The sequence below is a fragment of the Herpailurus yagouaroundi genome, unplaced genomic scaffold (assembly GCF_014898765.1).
Source record: "Herpailurus yagouaroundi ecotype Mexico unplaced genomic scaffold, PumYag 28, whole genome shotgun sequence".
In the NCBI taxonomy this organism is placed as follows: Eukaryota; Metazoa; Chordata; class Mammalia; order Carnivora; family Felidae; genus Herpailurus; species Herpailurus yagouaroundi.
The window spans coordinates 118,063,958-118,086,200 of record NW_024412376.1 but is presented as its reverse complement, the minus strand read 5'-3'; the positions used below and the strand labels follow the sequence as shown (position 1 = coordinate 118,086,200).

Below are 22,243 nucleotides of genomic sequence, written 5' to 3'. Positions count from 1 at the left end.
CCCTCTCTGAGTGTACAACTCTCCTGGCATATCACTGTGTTTACTAACCCAGAAGCTCTCGAATCCTGTTGTTCAAGAGTTTTTACAACCCAGTTTCCAGACCCTGCTCCCCTCCCAGGAGGTTGGTGGATGAGACTAAAACATCCACTCTAATCATGTATTCGGTCTTTCTGTTAACCAGCTTCCTCCTGAAGCTATCTTGGGTATCCACCCTGAGTAACCTCATTAGCACAAACTCAGGTATGCTAGAAAGATTTTTAATGCATAATAAAAGACACTCTATCCGCTTGAAAAATTCCAAGGGTTTTCAGAGCTCTGTGCCAGTTACTGAGGACAAGACCAATTTTTTTTTTCATGCCACCATTTGATTTCTGAGGAGAGTGGAATATTATTACTCTATTTTTATCTCCCAAACCATCAGTAAGCTTTCACAGTGTGAAGCAAACAAAAGCAATAAACCAGACTGAACTACTGCCCGGTCATTTGCTAATTTTCTTATATTTTACTACACAATTTCAGTTTTGGCTTCAGCATAATGACTATGAAAATACTTGGAAGAATTTAAATACACTCTCTGTCTATAAAGTATTATCATTACTTTAATTATGTTAAAATGCATTTTTCTCCTACAGACACTACAGAAGCACGTTTTGTCCTCTGCCTCTGACCCACCTACTGAAGCAGTTTCTCTTTACATGATTTGCGTTCCTACACTGATATTTATATGTATTTGAGATTTATTCTTATTTTCCAGTATCCTCAATCATAGTCTCAAGGGATAGGTTCGTTTGTAAAACTCAACAAGAAAGAGCCAGATGTGAGAAGTATGACCTATAATGAACACAGTTGTTTTTATTTATAGACCCTTCTGAGGCCTGTATTTAGTAGATCTATTGCTTGACATTGAAAATATATCTAACTTTTTGGGTAGTGATGGGTGTTGATGCATTATAATTATCATTTTCAGATATGGTTTGGTATATTTTCTAAGAAATCTTCTATCTTTGCATATTTAAGCCATTATATCTGGGAATTTATTGCCTCTATTTGTAGAAGTATGTATGCATGTGAATATTGTATTCATATTCATTAGAAGGAGTGATTGCTTTGTAATGGAGGACATCCAGAGATTTTACTGGTCCATACCTTCCTCACAAAATTGAAGTCAAAGTAAAAAATAAAAGAAACCATCCAGCACCCACGTCTTGGTTTCTAACAGAATTCTCCAATAAAAGGAACTAGGATGGGTGTTGTATGGAAACCAATTTGACAATAAATTTCATATTTAAAAAAAAGGGGGAACTAGGCTCCTTGGAAAAATGTCTGAGTCTGGGGCTGGGCAGAAAATATGAAAATGAGCCTGGAGAATCTTGTAGTACTAGAGAGTAAGGAAGTGCTCAACAAATAAAATGATGGGAATATGCCAAAGAGAAGAAAGCAACCAACCCAAAACAGTTTTCATAGCCAAAACGGAAACAATTTGTGCAACAGATTAAATAACATAGCATTGGATTACATCACAGAGTATAAAATAAATATCTATGAGTCCATACTGATACAAGTGAACCACTGAATAAATAAAGAAATGGACAGGAGAAACAAATCTCCTGTGGAAAAGAATTCCAAATTCCAATTTACGTAGATACTCCCTCCTCAATGAGATGGAGCTTGATTGTCACAGTTTTAGTGTGAGTCACACCTAATAACTTGCTACCAAAAAATACAATATGAAAGAAAAACAACAACAACAAACAGGAAGTAAGTTTAAAGGGGAGAAACTTGGGTAACACTACCTCACTCAGATGATCAAAGCTAACACCATCATTGATAAAACATGTTAATAGTATAGACACTTGATATGATGTAATTATCAATGATGATGTTAGCACTGATCATTGTTAACATCTGTAAGAACAAGGAAAGGGTGGAAAAGTGTCACAGTCCAGAAGAAGCTACAGAGATATGACAAGTAATGTAATGTGATTTCCTGGATGGGATCCTAGAACAGAAAAAAGACATTAGAGAAAAACTAATGAAATTCAAATGAACTATGGAGTTTATATTTAATAATAATTTATTAATACTGGTGGGAGTTTTTAAAGCATAGTTGACATATAACATCATATGACTTTCAGGGGTACAACAGAATTGTTGAATACTTGTATACTACTGATAGCATAATCTACTGAACATCTTCAGTTTGTATGCGTTACTGCTTGTGACGAGTTTACAATTGTGGTGTAAGACGTTAAAAATAGGGGAAACTGGGTGCTACGTATATAGGAATCCGGTGCAAAAACCTGGTTCTCTTTATTGTATAATAAAAAGGTAATTAAAGAGAAAATAAGTAAAATTACAGGACCAAAGTTTCACATTTCTAGAATTGACTAAGTTTTTGTATGATTCAATACTTTCCGGAAGCATTCAAATCCAGAAGAAAAAAAAACTGAAAAGTGTATGGTATTTGCTTGCTTTCAACAGATAAGAGTTCTGATATAAAAGACCTTGTTTAGTGAGTGAACTATCAATAAAGAATGTAGAAATAGCAATAGGGAATATTAATAAAGATTATTTTTTACTTTCAAGAAATTTCCTGGGACTATTGAAAATACCATGACAGATTTACATATCAGCAACTTGTTACCAATAACATAGACAAATGGCCCACATTGGGACTTAATAATCCATTTTAAGTAATCTGAGGTAGCTCTGTGAGGATTATGAGCTATCAATGAAAAAAAGAATACTTACCGAATTGTCATCTGAAAGGTGCTAGATGCAGTTCCCTTCATTTTTTCAGCCAACATTTCTCTAATGCCTACTAATTGCTATGTCTTGGGATACAAACTTAGTCCCTAATGCCAAGGAGGTTATAATGTAGTAAAGGACAATGAGCATATGGTCAATAAGAGCAATTAAGTAAGTTAGTTGTCTGGGTGCATTGAGAGCATTGAAGGAGTCCTCAATTCTAGAGATCAGGGATAGCTGAAAAGCCTTTGCAGAAGGGATGGTCCCAATGCGTCGGTATATTTCACCATGCCAATAGATCTGGGAAACCAGAGGCATAGACATAATCCAGAAGCAGTAGGTCACACTTAGGCAACGTTAGTGTTTGAGAATTCCTCAGTCATTCTGGAAGCAGAATTTGTATAAGAGAAAGGTTCTAGAAAAGAAGATCCTGGAAATGCATGCATACTCCAGTTATAATGGAGCTTATAAGCCTAGCTAGAGTTTTAAATAAGGTAATAATGTGATCAAGTCATTCTAGCAGCTGTTCATCAAGGACAATGAGGGTGCCTTGCCTATTGGAGTGTCTTGGAACTATATTTTATCTCACTTCCACCCAAACACTACTAATTTCCTCCACTGTGATGAAATAATACACCTCAGAGTATTGTTACAACAACCCTTAAGTGTGATGGGATAGGAAGTTGAGAACAACTTTAGAGGGAGATGAGATGGTAGACAACTGAGAAAGTGTTGAATGACTTTTAATAGCCCATGTGAGAGGTCTGAATTAAGGCTTTAGCAATAATGATAGAGAGGAAGATAAATGCAAGAAACTTCAATGAGGCAGAATCTCTTGGAACTTGATCCATGATAAGTGCTAAGAGTAAAGATGTCTCAAATGACTTCATTATTGAAAGGGACAGACTTTGACTTGTGAGGAAAGATAATTCAGTTTTAACATAGTGAGTTTGAGCTATCTATGGGATGCAGAGGTACCATACCCAAAGGGCAGTAAATAAAATGATCTAGAGCTGCTGGGCAAACTTCTACTATAAAGAAGCAGGTGTTAAATATTTTCATCATTAAAGTCTGTATAAGGTCTCTGTCACAGCTACTGAGTGCTGTTTTAATAGGTGGGAAGCAGCAATGGAAATATGTAAACAGAGGAGTGTGGCTGCATTCTACTATAACTTTATGAATGCTAAAATCTAAATTTTATATTGTTTTCACAGGTCTTGAAATACTATTTTTTTCCAACTATTAAAAAATGGGAAAATTATTTACAGACTGTACAAAAACAGCCAGTGGACAGATTTGACCCAAGGTCCTTAATTGGCTGACCCCTGACCTACAAAGAAATGTGTTTGTAGGGATAGGAATGGTTTTGTTATCAGCATAGAAGGAAACATCTCAAGTGATGGTTGTGAATACCAGCTCACCTAGGAACTGATGGAGGAAAGAGTATGGCTGAGACATGGCTAAGGAACCACCAGAATTTAAGAGATGAGTCAATAAAAGAGATTTGGGAAGTAAAACAAATCCTGTTTTGTAATGGATAATCCCATAATTATTTTATAAATATATTAACTATATAAAATATTTACTATTCCATCAGCATTTCTTGCCTCACCCTTTTGCGTATTTTTCAGTGCTTAATGCGCCACCTGCAATAGAGGTATTTAAAAAACGTCTATGGCATGGATGGTTAGATTGTGATGCCTTATTTAGAATTGTTTAACACCTGAAGTTGGGCGCTGTTGTTTTTTTTTTTTTTTTTTTTTTGATACAGAAGGATTTTATAATGTAAATTGCAAATATCATGAAACAATGCATATCAAATATCAATGCTGCATTTTAAAATCAGTCGGTCAGAGAAAGACAGACATCATATGACTTCACTCATATGTGGAATTGAAGATATAAAACAGATGAACGTAAGGGAAGGGAAGGAAAAATAATATAAAAACAGAGAGGGAGACAAACCATAAGAGCCTCTTAAATACAGACAACAAACTGAGGGTTGCCGGTGGGGTGTTGGGTCAGGAGGAGGGGCTAAAGGGGCGAGGGACATTAAAGAGGGCACTTGGGATGAGCACTGGGTGTTATATGTAAGTGACGAATCACTAAATTCTACTCTGAAATCATTATTATACTATATGTTAACTAACTCACTTGGATTTAAGTTAAAAAAATAATAAATAATAAAAAAGAGTCTCTTATGGATTGCCTCCCTCTCTGTTTTTATCTTATTTTTTGCTTCCCTTTCCCTATGTTCATCTGTTTTGTTTCTTAAATTCCACATATGAGTGAAATCATGTGGTATTTGTCTTTTCTCTGACTGCTCCCTAGGGGCCTTCTAACCATGCAGCTTAAAGTTAAGAAACACAGTCGTGGGGTATAGGGGGTGTGGTGGGTGTGCTGGGTATGTTGTGGTATTTGTGCATGTGTGTGTGTGTTGTTATGATGTGTGTGTACGTGTGTGTGATGTGTTTTGGGATGCTGTGTATTGTGTGTGTGTGTGTGTGTACATGCACTTCTGTATTCCTTCTCCCTGTCTGCGGTGGGACAACTAACCCATTCTCTCCTTTCTTTTGTCTTTTTCCATAACAATATGGAGATAAACTTAAGCCCTTTTACTTCCTCGCATTGTCCAAAATCATATTATCAGGGTTGGGATGAAATGTGGAATTATTTGTGTTACTGATCAGAAAACGAACAAATTTGCCCACAGGCAGAGATAGGATAACAGCAGCTGCCAGCTAATCTTTTTATCTCTCTGAATCTGGGTGGAGCAGAGACTTTTACGATGCTGGCATTGACACAGTGCGCTGATGCCAATACCTGGGCCCCTTTGTTGATGCCAGCATCATGCCAATCTTCTCATCCGCTCCACTCCATCTGCGGAACCTCCCCTGGGTGCTACGCTCAGAGTTGCCACTGAAATGCTCCACTGCAGGGCAATCGTCTCTCAGAGCTCCTTCATGTTATTAATAGCCGCCAGGAGAGTGCCTGTTATATGGCAACTACTCTTTTGGGAACTTTATATTTTCTCGTTTAGTGAGCATCGCAATATTACAAGGTAGTTGTTATCATCACTATCACCATCATCATCATCCTTCTATTACAAGTAAGAAAACTAAGTGTCAGCAAGTGGAAAGTAACTTACATAGCAATAGAAAGCGATAGAGCCAAGATAAGAACTATATTTGGTCTAATCCTTAGTTCTTTGCTTTCTTCCCTGAGCCAAGCTGCCAAATATTACTCTGTTAAATCACTCATCACATTGTATCGAATTGGACAGCATGTCTACATATAAAATATTAAAATCTATTTCCTAGTGTAGTGAGCATGTAGGGAGGGTGCTGCTTTGTGCCAGCAGACACAATTTTGGAATAGGAGAGGTATAGAAAGGCAGTTATGTGCTCTTGCTTTTTTTTTTAATTTTTAAAAAATCTTTATTTATTTTTGAGAGAGAGACTCTGTGAACAGGGGAGGAGCAGAGAGAGAGGGAATCAGAGAATGCAAAGCAGGATCCAGGCTCTGAGCTGCCAGCACAGAGCCCGGCGCGGGGGCTCAAACCCACGAACCGTGAGATCATGACCTGAGCTGAAGTCAGACACACAACTGACTGAGCCTCCCAGGCACCCCAGTTATGTCCTGTTTTTTTTTTCAAAAAAACACAGGTCCAGGAGTGCCTGGGTGGCTCAGTTCAGGTCATGACCTCACAGTTCATGATATTGAGCCCCACATTGAGCTGTCCACTGTCAGCACAGAGCCTGCTTCAGATCTTCTGTACCCCTTGCTCTCTGTCCCTCCCCTGTGCACTCTCTCTCTCAAAAATAAATATTCAAAAAAATAAGTCCAGTTAAGAAAACCGGTTTCAGGATTACCAGGTAAGGACTGGGGAAAGATGATTGTTAAAAGCAAAGATTTGGGAATGAAGCACATATTTGAATTCAGAATCCAGTGCCAAGAAGATGTCCCCTTGAGTGTGAAATGGGGATAATAGCATCACAGGGTGTTGGGAAGAGCACATAAAATAGTATAGGTTATTGATTTAGGGTAATGCCTAGTGAATAGCCAGTGCTTTTAATGTTTAGAGAAGTATTCTGATAGAGTAGAGTGCTGGATTCCATTAAATCAAAGCTTCAAAGGGTGGGAAGATTAAATGCAATAGCGAAGCAGCATGCTTGAGCAAAGTCTTCACAGAACCAAGTCTAAACAGAAACAAGGACGCTACCTTTTTGAGTAGATGGGATTGTGGTTACTTATTGGTGCATAACAGACCACCCCAAATAGAGTAGCATAAGCTTTCATTTTATTCTGCCCATGAATTCTGAGGTCAGCACTTCACCCAGAGCATGGTCGAGTTGATTTGCTTTTGCCCCATGATATTTGTGGTCCCAGCTGAGAAGACCTGAACAGTAGAAGTGACTTGAATGACTGAGGTGGAATAATCTAGAAACTTCTCCATTCACATGGCTACTGCTGGGGCTTCTTACTTGAAGGCCAAACACACTATTGGAAGCTGACAATTGGAGCATCCATCTACATATGGTGTTTCCATGTGGAAGTGACTTCTCTCAGCATGGGTTTTGCTTTCTGAAAGAAAGTGTCCCAATTAAGGCACTCAACACGTGTCCCAAAAGAACGGTAGAAACCTCATAAGCTTTTCTGACCTTGACCTGCAAGTCATATAAAATCACTTCAGGAACATTTTCTTGGTGCAAGGCAGTTATTAGGGACAGATAGCTGAGACTCAAGGAAGGTGAATTAAACTCTTTTTTTGATGGGGAAATGGCAAGGAAGTGGCCAACCCTCTACGTTTCCCCAGGTCTGAGAAGGAGTTACCATGACATAATTCTTTCAGTTTTAAAAAAGGAAAGTCCCAGAAAACCAGGACAGTTTGATTTCTCTGTGGCAAGATCACATTCAAAAGAGCTTGGGAGGAAGATATTGTTGCTCAAAATACGTCTGCACCAAAGATGGAAACTATGGAGTAGAGCCGTAACTATGTCAAGCCAGGGTCTGGATCAGCCAACCAATGGCATTGGCTTGTTTCAGCTAGCCTGACCCACTTTTTACTAGAGTTGTTTGTTGGCATTGTCAAATGTGGGTTAAAAGAGGAGACCGGCCTATGATGATAAGATACTGAGTAATCTGGCCCTGGGTGAGAGCAAAGCCTACTCTTGTCTGCTCACACATGGCCTTGGTGTTACGTGCAGCCCCACTGCCAACACTACCCCGGGGAAACCACTGCTCCAAGTCTTTGCATGTACTGATCCTCTTGTTCTTCACAGCCAGCGCAATCCAGAGTACGGTCCCTGGACCAGTAGCATCAGCCTCCCCTCGGAGCCTGTTAGAACTGCAAATTCACATACTATATCCCAGACTGACTAAATCAGAAGCACTGGGAGGTGACCCAGGACGCTGTGTTTAGACAGCTCTCTAGGCAATTCTTGTGTTTGCTGAAGTTTGAGAAAGTTTGCTCCAACACAAGTACTGGGGTAGCGTTACTCATCCCAGGATGAGTAGGAGGTGGGAGGAGGTTTTAAATCACCCTGAATTCGGCTTCCTAGGTTTCGTCACCAAAATTATCCTGTCTCAGTAGATTGGGGATATAGTGGCATAGACATCTTTTAGGCAAGCGAGGTAAAGTGGATATTTTATGTTGATAGCAGTTCACACACAAGCACACACTTACGTACACATGTAATTACTTTATTTTCAAGCATTATTTAACCCAAGTCTTACAAATATATCACATTAGTTGTAGGAGGAATTAAGATATTTTGTTAACTTCAGGGCAGTAATTCATTATTTTCAATAAAGACACAAAACCTCACTGCCAGCATGAGGACACAGTTTAAACAAATGAAAACATACAAGCATCACTTCATAAACATCTGTTTTTATGTGGCATAGTTGTAGAAAAGACTGATTTTTACCTATAAATTATTTTAATTACACTCTAACAGGTGTTTGCAATGAAATGCAGTTATCCATGTGAAGCTTTGGTCAGCATTGATTATTCTGAACGCTTAGCTCTGCAAGGAAAGTGTTGTTGTGTTGACAAAATTTATTATAAAGTACATTGTATATGACTAGTAGTTAGGCTCTCATCAAAACCTTGAAAATAGTATCAATATATTTAAGTGAAAGATGGTGAACACTTAGCTGGTACAGGAAGGAGCTGTATCTACGTATCTCCTCCTTGAAAATTCAGTTACTGAGGGGTGGCTGGGTGGCTCAGTCAGTTAAGCGTCTGACTCTTGACTTCTGCCGAGGTCATGATCTCATGGTCATGAGATCAAACTCTGAGTTGGGCTCTGTGCTGAGCAGGGAACCTGCTTGGGATTCTCTCTATCCCTCTCTCTTTCTCTGTCTCTCTCTCTGCCCCTCCAGATGCACACACACACACACTCTCTCTCTCTCAAAATAAATACATAAACATTAAAAACAAGTTCAGTTACTGAATTAAAGTCTTCAGTGTAAAAACTTTAAAAAAAATCCATTTCAAATAAATTTACTCATGAATGATTGTCATGTATTCTAATTTATCAGTAAATTGGCAAGTGATATTGGAAATTGATCTAGACAGATAACTTCTCTAATCCAATAACAATTTCCCCACTAAATTCAAGCTATCAGAGCAAGAAGGCAAGCTAACTAGTTTTCTCTTCAGTGCAAAAGGCCTTTCTTGAGTCTCAGTAAATATTGGCATGTCCAACGTTAAAATCTTGGTTCTGTATCTCACATTTGATTTGAACATTTTCAAAGCCCCAGAGTATTAGATACTTATGTTAAATCAAGCTCATTCACCAGAAAGCCAAGCTTTTAGATGTTATTGTGACCATCACTTACTGCCTAAAACACGTGCAGAAACTAGTAATTCTGGCTTTAGAAGGGCAGAATTTTGATCTTCTATTTCCTTTTATTTGCAGTTAGAATAACTTTATACGGGTGAGGCACCAAATAAAGCTAAAGTCACCAGCAGAAACTGGAGCAAAAAATGGAATCTTTAAACAAGATTCTTTTGACTCTTGTATTGAGCTGACTGAAAAAAAAAATGTTACATTTACTGAACTGAGAGGCTTCTGTGAATAGTGTCACAGAGACACATAAAAGGAGCAGGTTGGAAAAACATAAAATTGTGAATCTGTTTAACTAAAATGCAATAATCAGAAACATAGTATTTATATACTATTATTGTTTCATTTAATTGTACTTTGTGGTTTTGTTTAGCAGACATACACTGTCACATGTTTACTACTTTGATCCAGAATGGCCTAAATATCTAAATGATAATGCAGAAAGCATTATAAGCCTATTTTTAGGCTGTTAGGTTAGAATAGAAAAGATATTTTTTAAAGGAATATAGAAGATATTACTTATATATAAATGTAATTTGCTAAATATTTTACCTATATCTCACTGAATGAGTTTGATTTAAACTCGGCATAAACTATGAAAAAATTTTTTTTTATCTTAAGAACAAAATGAATATTTCAGGTAAGAAACTTGAAACCATCCAAGGGAAAACAAAACAAAATAGAATTGAATGAATTTGTTTCTTCAGGGCTTTAGTTTAACTCCTTCGTACCCTGATATCACTTCACCCAGGATGCAGATTCCCAGTATATCTATTTGGGTCTAGCTTGATTCACCAGACCCACTTCTGGTCCAGGGAAGGGGAGGGCATCTTCAGTGGCATTTTAGAAGTTTGTAGGCACATAGGCTGGATGGACAGTTTGCCAAAGCAAAATAGAGTGCTTACCCAAGAAGAAGGAAGCAAAGTCAACAAATATTCAACACAGAAAGCAAAGCAGGACTTTGTTTTTATTAATCATACTAATGTAGGATAATTTTTTACTCATCTGACACTTTTCCACTTCAGATTAACAGGTAAATTTGTCAAGTATCCCTGAAACAACACACACACCCACATTTTATTTAATGGCAAAAATTAGTCCAATAAGATAGATTATGCCCCTTTTTTCTCCCTCTGGCCTACTTCTCAACTCCCTTTTGTCAACCTCAACACTTTGGGCATATGCCTATTTTTCATTTTGACACCTGGGGTGGGATATTTCTTTGTTCTAATGGGCTGTCTTGAACATTGTGGGAGATCCTTGGCCTCTATTCACTGGATGTCATCCCTCCCAGTTCTTATAATCAAAAATATCTCTAAATATTGCCATTGTCCCTATGGAGACCTGCTGATCTCCTAGACTATATTTGAGATAATCTCTTTTTTTCCCTAATGAAAATAAATAATAAATTTGCTAATATATTGTAGCTATTTAAAATAACTTTCACACAGAGGAAGGTTGGTCAAGGCATAAATAGCAACATTTATTTTTATAATGGTTATTTCTTGGTGTGGTTTTTGTTTTGATTTGCTTTTTGACATATCATTGGTATTATGAATGATTATTTTAATAGTCTATTTTCTTTAGACCAGAGTATCTGAGAAATGTTGGTTGTCTAGTAACTAAAAGAAGTTAGCAATTGCCTCCTATCCCCATTCTACAATCAGAGCTACTTAAAAAAACACAAATACACAACAACAAAGAGCCCCTAAATATCAGGTCATAGTAGCTTCAAAATATTATTAGGCTTTTGCCTCCTATCAACTTGGAGTTGGTAGTACCTGGGACAAGATTTTTAAAACAGCATGGATGTCTGAAAGGCTGTGGTTCAGCATTTCAATCTACCAAAATAATCAACTGACTGCAATCAGCACAGTAAATAAAGATTCTGAGTCCAATCGTAAAACACATTTATTCTAATTCTACCATATGCTTCCCCTGCCCTTATAGCCACCTTTGCTTCATGATCATAATTTTTAGTTCTAAGAACAATCCAATTTTAAAATTTCAATGTATAGTTCCATATGTAGCAAAATTTCTGAACTTCATTTGCAATAAAATTTCTTCAAAACTTACCCCTCTCCTCAGTGATGTAGGTGGGATGCTTGCCATGCAAAATGGGTGCTTAGAGGCTTTCTCTCCATTTTGTTCACTTAATGCTTCCACTTCTCTCCTGTTGGCGCCTAGATGGTTAAGTGTGGGAGGGGAGAAGGGGAGAGGGGCTAAGGCACAGGAAAAGTCTTGTCAAAATAGCTTTCTCTTAGGAAGATGCATAAAGATGAATCTCTGGCTTGGGCAGATTTTTGACAGCCAAATGGCCCCATTGAAAAATACTTGACTGTGCTTCATGTGAAAATGAATGATTTTCAGCTGTTGACCACTTACATTTCCTCCTTTTGCCCCTGGGAATCTAGATACCACTTTTCACCTCCAAAAAGTCACCTTGTGCTTCAAGGACAGCCCCCATCCCTTCTTGGTCCCTGATAAACTCATGTAGCCTTGTTTTCATCTTTAGAGTAGAATTATAGCTAATTCCTTGTGCATCCTGGTCTTTCTTTCTCCTCTTTGTCCCCAGACTCTGGAGCACACATACTGAGCTCCCATAAATCCTTTCTCATTAGGTTTAATCAAAGGGAAAACAAATAAGTTAGTCTTGATGGTGGAGTATCTCACCATGCTTGCTGTAGTTATGTTCTTCATGTTCGTTACTTAGGATTGTCTGCAGTCTTTAATGACATCAGATTGGTCTTCTCTGGAGCTGGTGACTGAACATGGATGTTCTCCATGTGAGGAGAAAGTCAGATGCTATTGATATTGGCTCAAAGCTACTCTATTCTCTTCTTCTTGTCAACAGTGAGTCAGGAAAACACTCAGATTTCAAAATGTCTCCAAGCTTTCAACTATGCCTTCGGAAGCTTCATAATTAAGGAACTCCCTATACTCAACTCTTTTCACTGAAGACTCTCCCCTTTCTGGCATTAACTAAACTGCATATCTCCCCTGAGCATGCCCTCAAGCCTTCTTGGAGGGAAGATTATTTTCTCCCTTCTGGTGTAGTTCTATTTTAGGGATTAAAGGTAGTGTCACAAGTCCTCCCAAGTGCTTGTTAAATAACAAAACCAAATAAAAGAAAAACTCCTCTGCTCTTTTGAAGCTTAAGGCATTTAGCTGTACTGTGAGAGTCAACTATAGGCACAGCAGAGATTATGTACAGACGGTGTAAGTATCATACTGACTGTTGCCAGCTTCTCTTGGTTACAACACAGAACATTCTTTAACACTTGGCCTTCAAATTCTGTCTTTTTTAATGTTAAAAAAAAACAAAAAACAGAAAAGGGATTATATTAGCCCATATCTGTTTTCTTTAACAGATATGCTAAGGAATATTTGCATTATTACGGGTTAGATTAAACCAAACAGAAACCTGCATCTAAATGGAAATATTTTTTGAGATATTCATATTAACACCCAGTAGTAAGTTAAGGAATTAAACTTAAGAGGAAAAGAGGAGGAAGACTATCGTGAAGGGTGGAGAGACAGGAGGTGGAGAAGGGAAGCCTGTGAGAGGGTTTTAAGGCAGGTAAAATGTGATCAGGAACTTAGCAAGGTAGTAAGGGGTGAAAGGAGCAAATTTCACCCAGTTAAGTAGAGAAGACCCACCTTAGGAGTCAGACAGACCTTATTTTGATTCCCTGCAATATTTCTAAGGTAGTTTTTTTTTTTTTTTTAAGTTTATTTATTTATTTCGAGAGAGTACGAGTTGGGGAGGGACAGAGAACGAGGGAGGGAGAGAGAATCCCAAGCAGAGTCTGTGCTACCAGTGCAGAGCCCGACGCGGGGCTCAAACCCACGAAACTGTGAGATCATGACCTGAGCCAAAACCAAGAGTGGGTCACTTAACTGTCTGAGCCACCCAAGAACCCCTCTAAGTAGTTGTTTTTGATAGTTACTGACATTGCCTTTCCAGAAGGTTGTCATATTTTTTTCCCCCAAAACATTACCAAACAAATGAATTTAAATGAAGTTGATTTTAAGGAGGAGCTAGTGGCGTCTAACATCAAATAATGTATACATTCTTTAAAGGAGGTGCTTGGGGCGCCTGGGTGGCTCAGTCGGTGAAGCGTCTGACTTCGGCCCAGGTCATGATCTCGCGGTCTGTGGGTTTGAGCCCCGCATCGGGCTCTGTGCTGACAGCTCAGAGCCTGGAGCCTGCTTTGGCTTCTGTGTCTCCCTCTTTCTCTGACCCTCCCCTGTTCATGCTCTCTCTCTGTCTCAAAAATAAATAAATGTTAAAAAAAAAAATTAAAAAATAAATAAATAAATAAATAAATAAATAAATAAATAAAGTAGGTGTTATAAAATGCAGCTTGATTCATGCATTCATGGTATGGCGTCTTTTAAGCAGCACATTAAACTGCTAAATTTGTCCAATGTTTATAATAAAATGTGAAAAGAGTTTGGGTTTGCTCTTTGAAGTTGTTCTAGTGAGAAAAAACAGTATTGCTTGTTAATTTTTTTTGAAGTTCCTTAAATAACTTTTATCTTAGAGTTTTACTAAATACATGTGGAGTACTTGATGAGAGATAATGGATTTTTGCCTTCATGATAAAGGTGAATTTATATCTTTTCTTATTTAGGGGAAATATCACTTAACTGAAATGTTGCCATTGTACATTATTTTTAATTCCTAAGTGTCATATTATGCAGGTTTACAGAAAAGGACAATCTTTTATTTAGGTTAGTTAAATATATAAAAGTAAGAATGATATTGTTGTTGCTGTAGAGTTTTCTCATTCAATATTAGGGTAATAAGTGATATACACATGATTTAAATAAGTTACAGTATTGGTATGACAAATGTAATATTCTTGATAACATTGCTATATAAAGTCATACCTATAAATATACTCATGTATTTAATTCCCAGTGAAAGAGTTTGGGATAAAATCAAAGAATATAAGATAGCCCATAGAGAATAATATGAACAGCAGAGATTTTTTCTCCATTGACTACTTACCATATCTACATAATTCAATCCAGAAATGTAAACTATACCTTTTAGCATGTATTTAGATGTTTATAATAATTAGGCACGTATTGTTGGGTCTTGTACTTTTTTTTTCTTTTTTTCTTCTTAGATTTTGTATAAACTCTTAGGTATATCTGTGTAGGTTATATATTTATCACTATATCTTTTGCACTTTTCAAAGTGGCAATAATCAGGAGGCCACTTTCTCACACCGTGTTTGCATTTTTTCATCTCTTCTCTAATATGCAGTAGGAATATGCATCACTTTGTATAAATATATGGATTTCTTTCATAAAATTCTCTTGTAATATATTTCCTTAAGTGGCACCATAAAGAGAAAGGATTGTATTGTGGTTTTTTTTTTCCATTCTGTGTATGTTATCGTTTATTATCTAGCTTGACAATTTATAATATCCTATTTTAATCCTATTTACTTATAGAAAATTCAGCTTAGCTAATGTTTTAGATTTGCACACATAACAAAAAAATGTGAATTGAGACATATATGTTCCCAGGGACAAGGGAATGTGTTTGCTTTTGTTTACAAATGAATAAAATATGTCTTCCATTTACAAATGTCCTAGAAATATGAAGGCAATTCAGTGATTAAGACTTTCATCAAGATTCTCTAGCTCTTCACATATTTTCCATCCTTTTCTTTCCCTTTAGGCTTCAGGAAATCTTAAATTCCAGTTCTGATTCTTTTAAACACCAAGAGATTTCTCTCTTTTCCTGCCTCCTTCTCTCCTCATTAACTTCATCTGTCCTCACATGTATTGCTAGCACATTTGAATAGATAATTACCAGATCTACACATCTAACCCAAACCTATTCTGAGCTCTGGTTGTGAATTTCCAATTCAGCATTTGACATCTCTGTTTCAATAACAAACTAATAATAGGAATGCATTTTAAAATGTACACTATCTTTTCCATTACTAGTGCTGTTGTGACCTTATTTTCTTTTAACTCTACTGTTTATTATAATCACCTTTATACTCTTCTTTCTACCTCTTCTTCCTTTTTTCCCCTTATATTCCACATTTTGTAGCAAAATTAATTTTCCTAAAACAGAACTTCCTTCTCTTTTCCTAAGCCTCCACAGAATCTTTCACTTCTAATTTAGTTGGCAATTAAAGTCCCTAGCAAGACATTCAAGATACTGGAAAGTATCCCTTCAACCCACTTTCATAACTTTGCAACCTAAATTTAAATCCTTTCACTGGTACCATTAATCATCAGAGTACTACCAATAATTTGAGATGCATTCGAAATGTCCTTCTTTAACTTATCCAGCATTACTAAGAGCCAATTATATAGCAGGCACTGAGAGATTCAAAATGAAAGAAAGGCAAACAAACAAAAACATACTTCCTGTTCTTGGGAAACTCTTTGCACTCATGTGAGATTTAAAATTACGCAATTCTATGGGTGTCTCAGCCAGTGAATAACTGACTTTGGCTCAGGTCATGATCTCCCAGCTCATGAGTTCAAGCCCCGTGTGGGGCTCTCTGCTGTCCGTGCAAAGCCCGCTTTGGATCCTCTATCCTTCCCTCTCTCTGCCACTCCCCTACTTGTGCACAACTGTGTATGCTCTCTCTTTCTCTCTCTCCTCTTTCTCTCTCTCAAAAATAAATAAACACTTAAAAAATAAAGTCACACAATTCTATAACTGTTGACAGCATGAATGGAAGTTGAGTTGCTTTGAATGATGAGTCAGACACAAGAATTTAAGGACGAAGCAATTCAATGGGAAAAGGATAGTAGTCTTCTCAACAAATAGTGCAAACACAATTGGATATCCATATGCCAATGAATGGAGTTGGACCCATACCTTACCATACACAAAAATGAACTCAAAATTGATCTTAAACATAAGAGCTAAAACATGTTAAGTAATGATAACAGCTAAAGGGAAATGCCAGCAAGGAAGAGAGAGGTGTGTGGCAATTCTAGAGAATGTGCCCAGAAAGGCCCTCACTGAGACGATACTTGATCTGAAGGAGGAATGGGCAGAGAGCAAATCAGAAGCTTCAGCCCAGCTGGTGATAGGAGCAAGCTATTTTCTTGCTCTATCAGGCACAGGGATGTTGTATCTTGTGTGTTTGTGGCACCTGTGCTTTTGTCCACACCAGTTCAGTCACCTCTGCCTCCTGCCACAGCACACTGTCTTCATGACTGGGGCATCTCTGTGTTGCTCTCCTGTCTCAGAAGAAAAAAAGAACAGAAGAGAGGGAGAGAGGGAAGGAGAAAGGAAGGACGGAAGGAAGGAAGGAAGGAAGGAAGGAAAGCAAGGAAGGAATTAAGGGAAGCAAGGAAGGGAGGGAAGAAAGGAAGGAAGGCAGGAGGGAAACGACCCACGTTTTAATTTATATAATAACACTAAGAGGTAGTAGGTATTGTGATTATTATTTTCCAGGAAAAAAAATAATAGCATCTCACTATTTTTTAAATGTTTATTTATTTTTGAGAAAGAGAGAGAGAGGGTGGGAGGGGCAGAGAGAAAGAGAGAGCGAGAAAGGGAGAGAATCCCAGTTAGGATCTGCACTTTTAGCAAAAGAGCCCAGTACAGGGCTCGAACTCAGGAACTGTGAGATCATGACCTTAGCTGAAGTCAGAAGCTTTAAACAACTGAGCCACGCAGGTGCCCCCACATTAATTTTTTAAAATATTTATTTATTTTTTAGGAGGGTGGGGAGGGACAGAGAGAGAGAGAGGGAGACCGAATCCTAAGCAGGCTCCACACTGTCAGCACAGAGCCCAACACAGGGCTCAAACTCACTAACTGTTCGATCATGACCTGAGCCTAAATCAAGAGTCAGATGTTTAACCGACTTAACCGGGACACCCAGGTACCCTATATCTCACATTTATTGAGTGCCTACTGTATGCAGGGCAGTCATGTCAGTTGAAATGCTAGATTCTCATATCTACAATGGTATTTAATCCTTACAACAATTCAGTTGAGAATATGTGGGAACAACAGTGAAATTTCCTGAAGAACATGCAGGTAAATGAAATAAACTGACCAATTTGAACTAGCTAGTAAAATTCATACATTTTTTTAAATAATTAACTTCCTCTGTAAAGAAATTACGAGGTGAGATCACTCTTAATTACAACTAAAATAATTTAGGAATAATTTCTGGAACCTACGTGACAGTTTATTTTTTATATTTTGTTAATGTTTTTATTTATTTATTTATTTATTTATTAATTTTTAAGAGAGAGAGAGCGCGCAAGTAGGGGAGGGGCAGAGAGAGTTGGAGACACAGAATCTGAAGTAGGCTCCAGGCTCTGAGCTATCAGCACAGAGCCCGACACAAGGCCTGAACTCGTGGACTGCAAGATCATGACCTGAGCCGAAGTCAGAGGCTTAAACGACTAAACCACCCAGGCACCCCATAAATGGCAGTTTAAATACCGTAAACATAAACCAAATAATCTCATTAAAACCTGTCTAGATAAAACCTGTATGACAACCACAAACTGGGTCACCTGTAGCAAAGTGTATGTAATACAGAACCAAATGTAAAGAACAGAATTTGGCAGAATATTTTTTTTTTAATTTTTTTTTAATTTATTTTTTTTGGGACAGAGAGAGAGCAGAGCATGAATGGGGGAGGGGCAGAGAGAGAGGGAGACACAGAATCGGAAACAGGCTCCAGGCTCCGAGCCGTCAGCCCAGAGCCCAACGCGAGGCTCGAACTCACGAACCGCGAGATCGTGACCTGGCTGAAGTCGGACATTTAACCGACTGCGCCACCCAGGCGCCCCCAGAATATTTTTTTAAGCTAAAACTGTGAAACTGTTATAAGAAAACAGTAATAAATCTTCATAAACTTGGGTAAGGCAGTAGTTTCTTAGCTATGGCAACAAAAGCACAAGTAATACAGAAAAAATAGGTATATCGGACTTCACCAAAATGTAAAACAATTGTGCTGCAAAAGGTACTGTTGAGAAAGTGAAAAGACAACTCACAGAGCTGGAGAAATTATTTGCAGATTATATGACTGATAAGAAATGTGTCTTCAGAATATATAAAGGATTCTTACCACTCTATAAGAAAATACCAATAGCTCAATTAAAAATCGGGCGTAATTCTCTTAAAACAATATACAAATGTCTGGTAAGCACAAAAAGATTGTCAACATTATCAACCGTCAAGGAAATAGAAATCAAAACTATAATGGGATACCACTTGGTAACCATTGGATAGGCTGTATTCAAAAGACAGATAACTCGAAGTGTTGAAAAGGATATGGAGAAGTTGGAGCACTCTTGCACTGCTGGTGGGATTATAAAATGGTGCAGCCACCTTGGAAAAGAGTCTGAAAGATCCTTAAGTGATTAAACATAGAGCTATATATGACCTAGCAACTGATCTTTAGGTATAAAACCAAGAAAAATTAAAACATTTGTCCACGTTGAAAAGTGTACCCAAACAAAAAGTAGAAACAAGCCAAATGTCCGTCAACAGATGCATGGTAAATAAAATGTGGTATATTCATAAATAGAATATTATTCACCACTAAAAACAATGAAGTACTGATTTCTGATATAACATGGACAGACCTTGAAAACATTATGCTACATGAGGTAAACCAGTCACAATTCTGTTTCTATGAAGTGTCAGGAATAGGCGCATCTGTAGAGGTAGAAGGCAGACAAGTTGTTTCCTAGAGCTATGTATGGGGTAGGGGAAAATGGAGAGTGACTTCTAATGGGTATGGGCTTTCCTTTTCAGGCTGAAATTATTCTAAAATAGATCGTGGTGATAGATACACACTTCAATGAATATTCTAAAAAGCATTGTATTGTATACTTCAAATGGCATAGTTATAGGGTATATGAATTACATCTCAAGAAAGCTGTTACTTTTTAAAAGTTAAAGCAAGAAGGATGCAGAGAGTCATGTTCCTTTTACCTGCCATCCCCTCTGTATGCAATGAGCTTTCCTTGTTATCTGTGTGGCTCACTGCTTCATCGCCTTCAAATGTCTCCTTTCAGTTAGGCCTGCTTTGGTCACCAATAAATTTCAAAATGTTCTCCTTTGCATGTATTACTGTCTAATATGCAGCTGTTTTACTTATCTTATTTATTATTTTCCAAGCAAAAGGGAAGAACTTTTGCTTGTTGATTTTATTGCTTTATCTCTAGTCTCTAGAAAATGCCTGGCATGTAGTGCATATTCAGTACATATTTGTTCACATAAAAAAAGTGACAGATACACCCAGATCTCAAGCAACCTGGTATGTTTGGGCATTACCAATGGTTCTCAAATAGCTGGATCAGACGGGTGTAGTGATAAATAAGGCTGTGGAGGGAAGAAGCCCTGAGACTGAGGATCTGTTACAGACACACGAAGGAGTTCAATCTTAGATGCTATAAATAGGAGAGAACCATGGAAGGGAGGGGAGCAAGGGAATGAGGTGATCATTGTTCCTTGTGTTGCCTTCTTGAAGGCAGGCAACTGTGTGTCTTTTAAAATTTTTTCTCTCTCTGTATGTCTCTCTCTTTCTCTCCCCCCTTTCTCTTTCACTCAATCTCTGTCTTTCTTTCAAGTAAGAGAGTGTCTCTGAAACTATTTTTTATTTTCCTACCCTATCCGTAATAGTTTATATGATCATGTACTTAGAAGGAAAGATGACACTGAAGATATATGATGGGTAGCATGATTTACATATGTTTATTTACTATTTTCATTTGGACTTTTTTCCCATGGCCTCAATCAGACTTTTATTTAAATCTATTCACAAGTCAGTTTCTAGTCTCAATGTTAACTTTATTAAAAAAGAAATAGAAATTCAGGCAAGAGAAAACATTTTATCTTCCAGAAAAAAACAAACAACAACAAAGAGAGTATTTTTCCAATTTAACTTTGTTTACCACACTACTTAGATTTTCCCACTAAAATTGGGGCAACTTAACCAGTGACCATGGGCAAGGTAAGAAAAGTAGTAATTTTCTTTGTTTCGTCTTGAAATTATTACATCGTCCAAAGAATGCACACAAAGTGATCAGAGTTTATTTTATGCTCTTAGAGCAAAATCTGTTTATCAACCCATAAGGAAATTACAAGCTCTGCTTTCAGTTCTTTGTTTAAAATGCACTGTAGTGCAGTATGATTTGCATGTTAATGATGTGAAGCCGACTGTATAATAAATGGGAAGGGGAAGATATAAACTAGTTTCAGAGAGCTGGTTTGTGTGTTTTTCATGATTTCTTCCTTAAATGTTTAACTTGAGAACACATCTACGAGGTATGTTTATGTGAAAGGTAATAATTTGTGATCGTTGAATGGAGCGGCAATGAAGCAACAAGTGTCATCCTCAGATATCTCACTCAGAAAGCAACTGGACACGAGAGGCATTTGAACATCTTTGGAAGGCAGACACACTGTAACAAACAAGAGGCGGGCAGAGTTCATTCTGTGTAGTGTAATCTCTGAAATCAGAAAACATGAAGCCGTCCTAATTTCTCTCTCATTAACTCCTTCCCCACCCCCATTCTTGAGTGCATTCAGGCATGCAATTGGGATGCTTCGTATTTTGTGGTGTTTGTTGGTTTCCCGTTATGTTGTTATGCATGTCCTCATTAGGTAAAACAGCAAAATGAAATCAATTTTTAAATATTAATGTGTGATTTGTGGAAGCGTGTCTTAGGCACATTGAATTACTGAAATTGAAAAGGCAGAATTGGTGTTTTTGAAACCCATTCAACTTCCTTTTATTTACAGCCTTTGAGCCATTTCTCAGGTTGAGAAGCAACGATGGAGCCATTTCATGTGTAGATTAATTTGTATTTAAAATATCCTAAAACCATTATCAGCATGCAGTAGCCCTCTCATTGAACAAATACAGATTAGAGGTAAATGAAGAAATTCCTGTATATCAGTAGTTCTCAAACAGAGCTAATTTTATCCCAAAAGGACATTTGGCAATTTCTAGAGATATTCTTGATTGTCACAACTGGAGGTGTAATGAGCACTACCAGTATCTAGTGCATAAAGGCCAGGGATGTTGCTACACATTCTACAATGCACAGGAAAACACGCCATATACACACTCACATAACAAGGAATTGTATATCCTAAAATGTCAATAGTACCAAGGTTGGGAATTCTTGCTGTAAATAAAGATATGAAGCCAAATCACATCCTAATTCACAAAAACTGGGAAAAGAGTTAGGGCTTGTATTATCTACTGGTCTATAACATTGCTGCTACAAATGTAGTGGCCTAAAACATGCCTATGTATTATCTCAGATATTCTGTGGTCAAGAGTCCAGACCCAGCTTTGGCGAGTCTTCTATAAGTCTGCAATAATAGTGCCACCCAGGGATGAGTTCTCATTTGAATACTGGACTGGGAAATAATCTATTCCCAAGAGCATGTGGTCATGGGCAGTATTATATACTCTGGGACCTCAGTTTCTTGCTATCCTCAGCTCCTTGTCCTCTGACTCTCTCTAAAGGCAGCTCACAACATGGCAGCTTACTTTTTCAAAGCCAAAATGATAAGTTTTTTTTCATAAGGCAGGCAATATATAATGTAAATGATGTACATGATCACATACATTTCACCAACTTTGCCATATTCTATGGGGTAGCAG

The 22,243-nt window shown here is 37.6% G+C and overlaps 1 protein-coding gene and 1 long non-coding RNA gene across 37 annotated transcripts in view; one reads left to right on the top strand and one right to left on the bottom strand.

The window, feature by feature from the left end:
- LOC121035127 (uncharacterized) overlaps positions 1-4,893 on the bottom strand; it is a 41,429-nt gene extending 36,536 nt beyond the window's left edge. The window contains exon 1 of the long non-coding RNA XR_005792759.1: positions 2,752-4,893. This is a non-coding gene — a long non-coding RNA (uncharacterized LOC121035127). The remainder of the gene's footprint in view (positions 1-2,751) is intronic.
- Positions 1-22,243, top strand: part of ADGRL3 (adhesion G protein-coupled receptor L3) — an 842,607-nt gene that overhangs the window by 636,012 nt on the left and 184,352 nt on the right. The gene's annotated exons all lie outside the window — the stretch shown is intronic.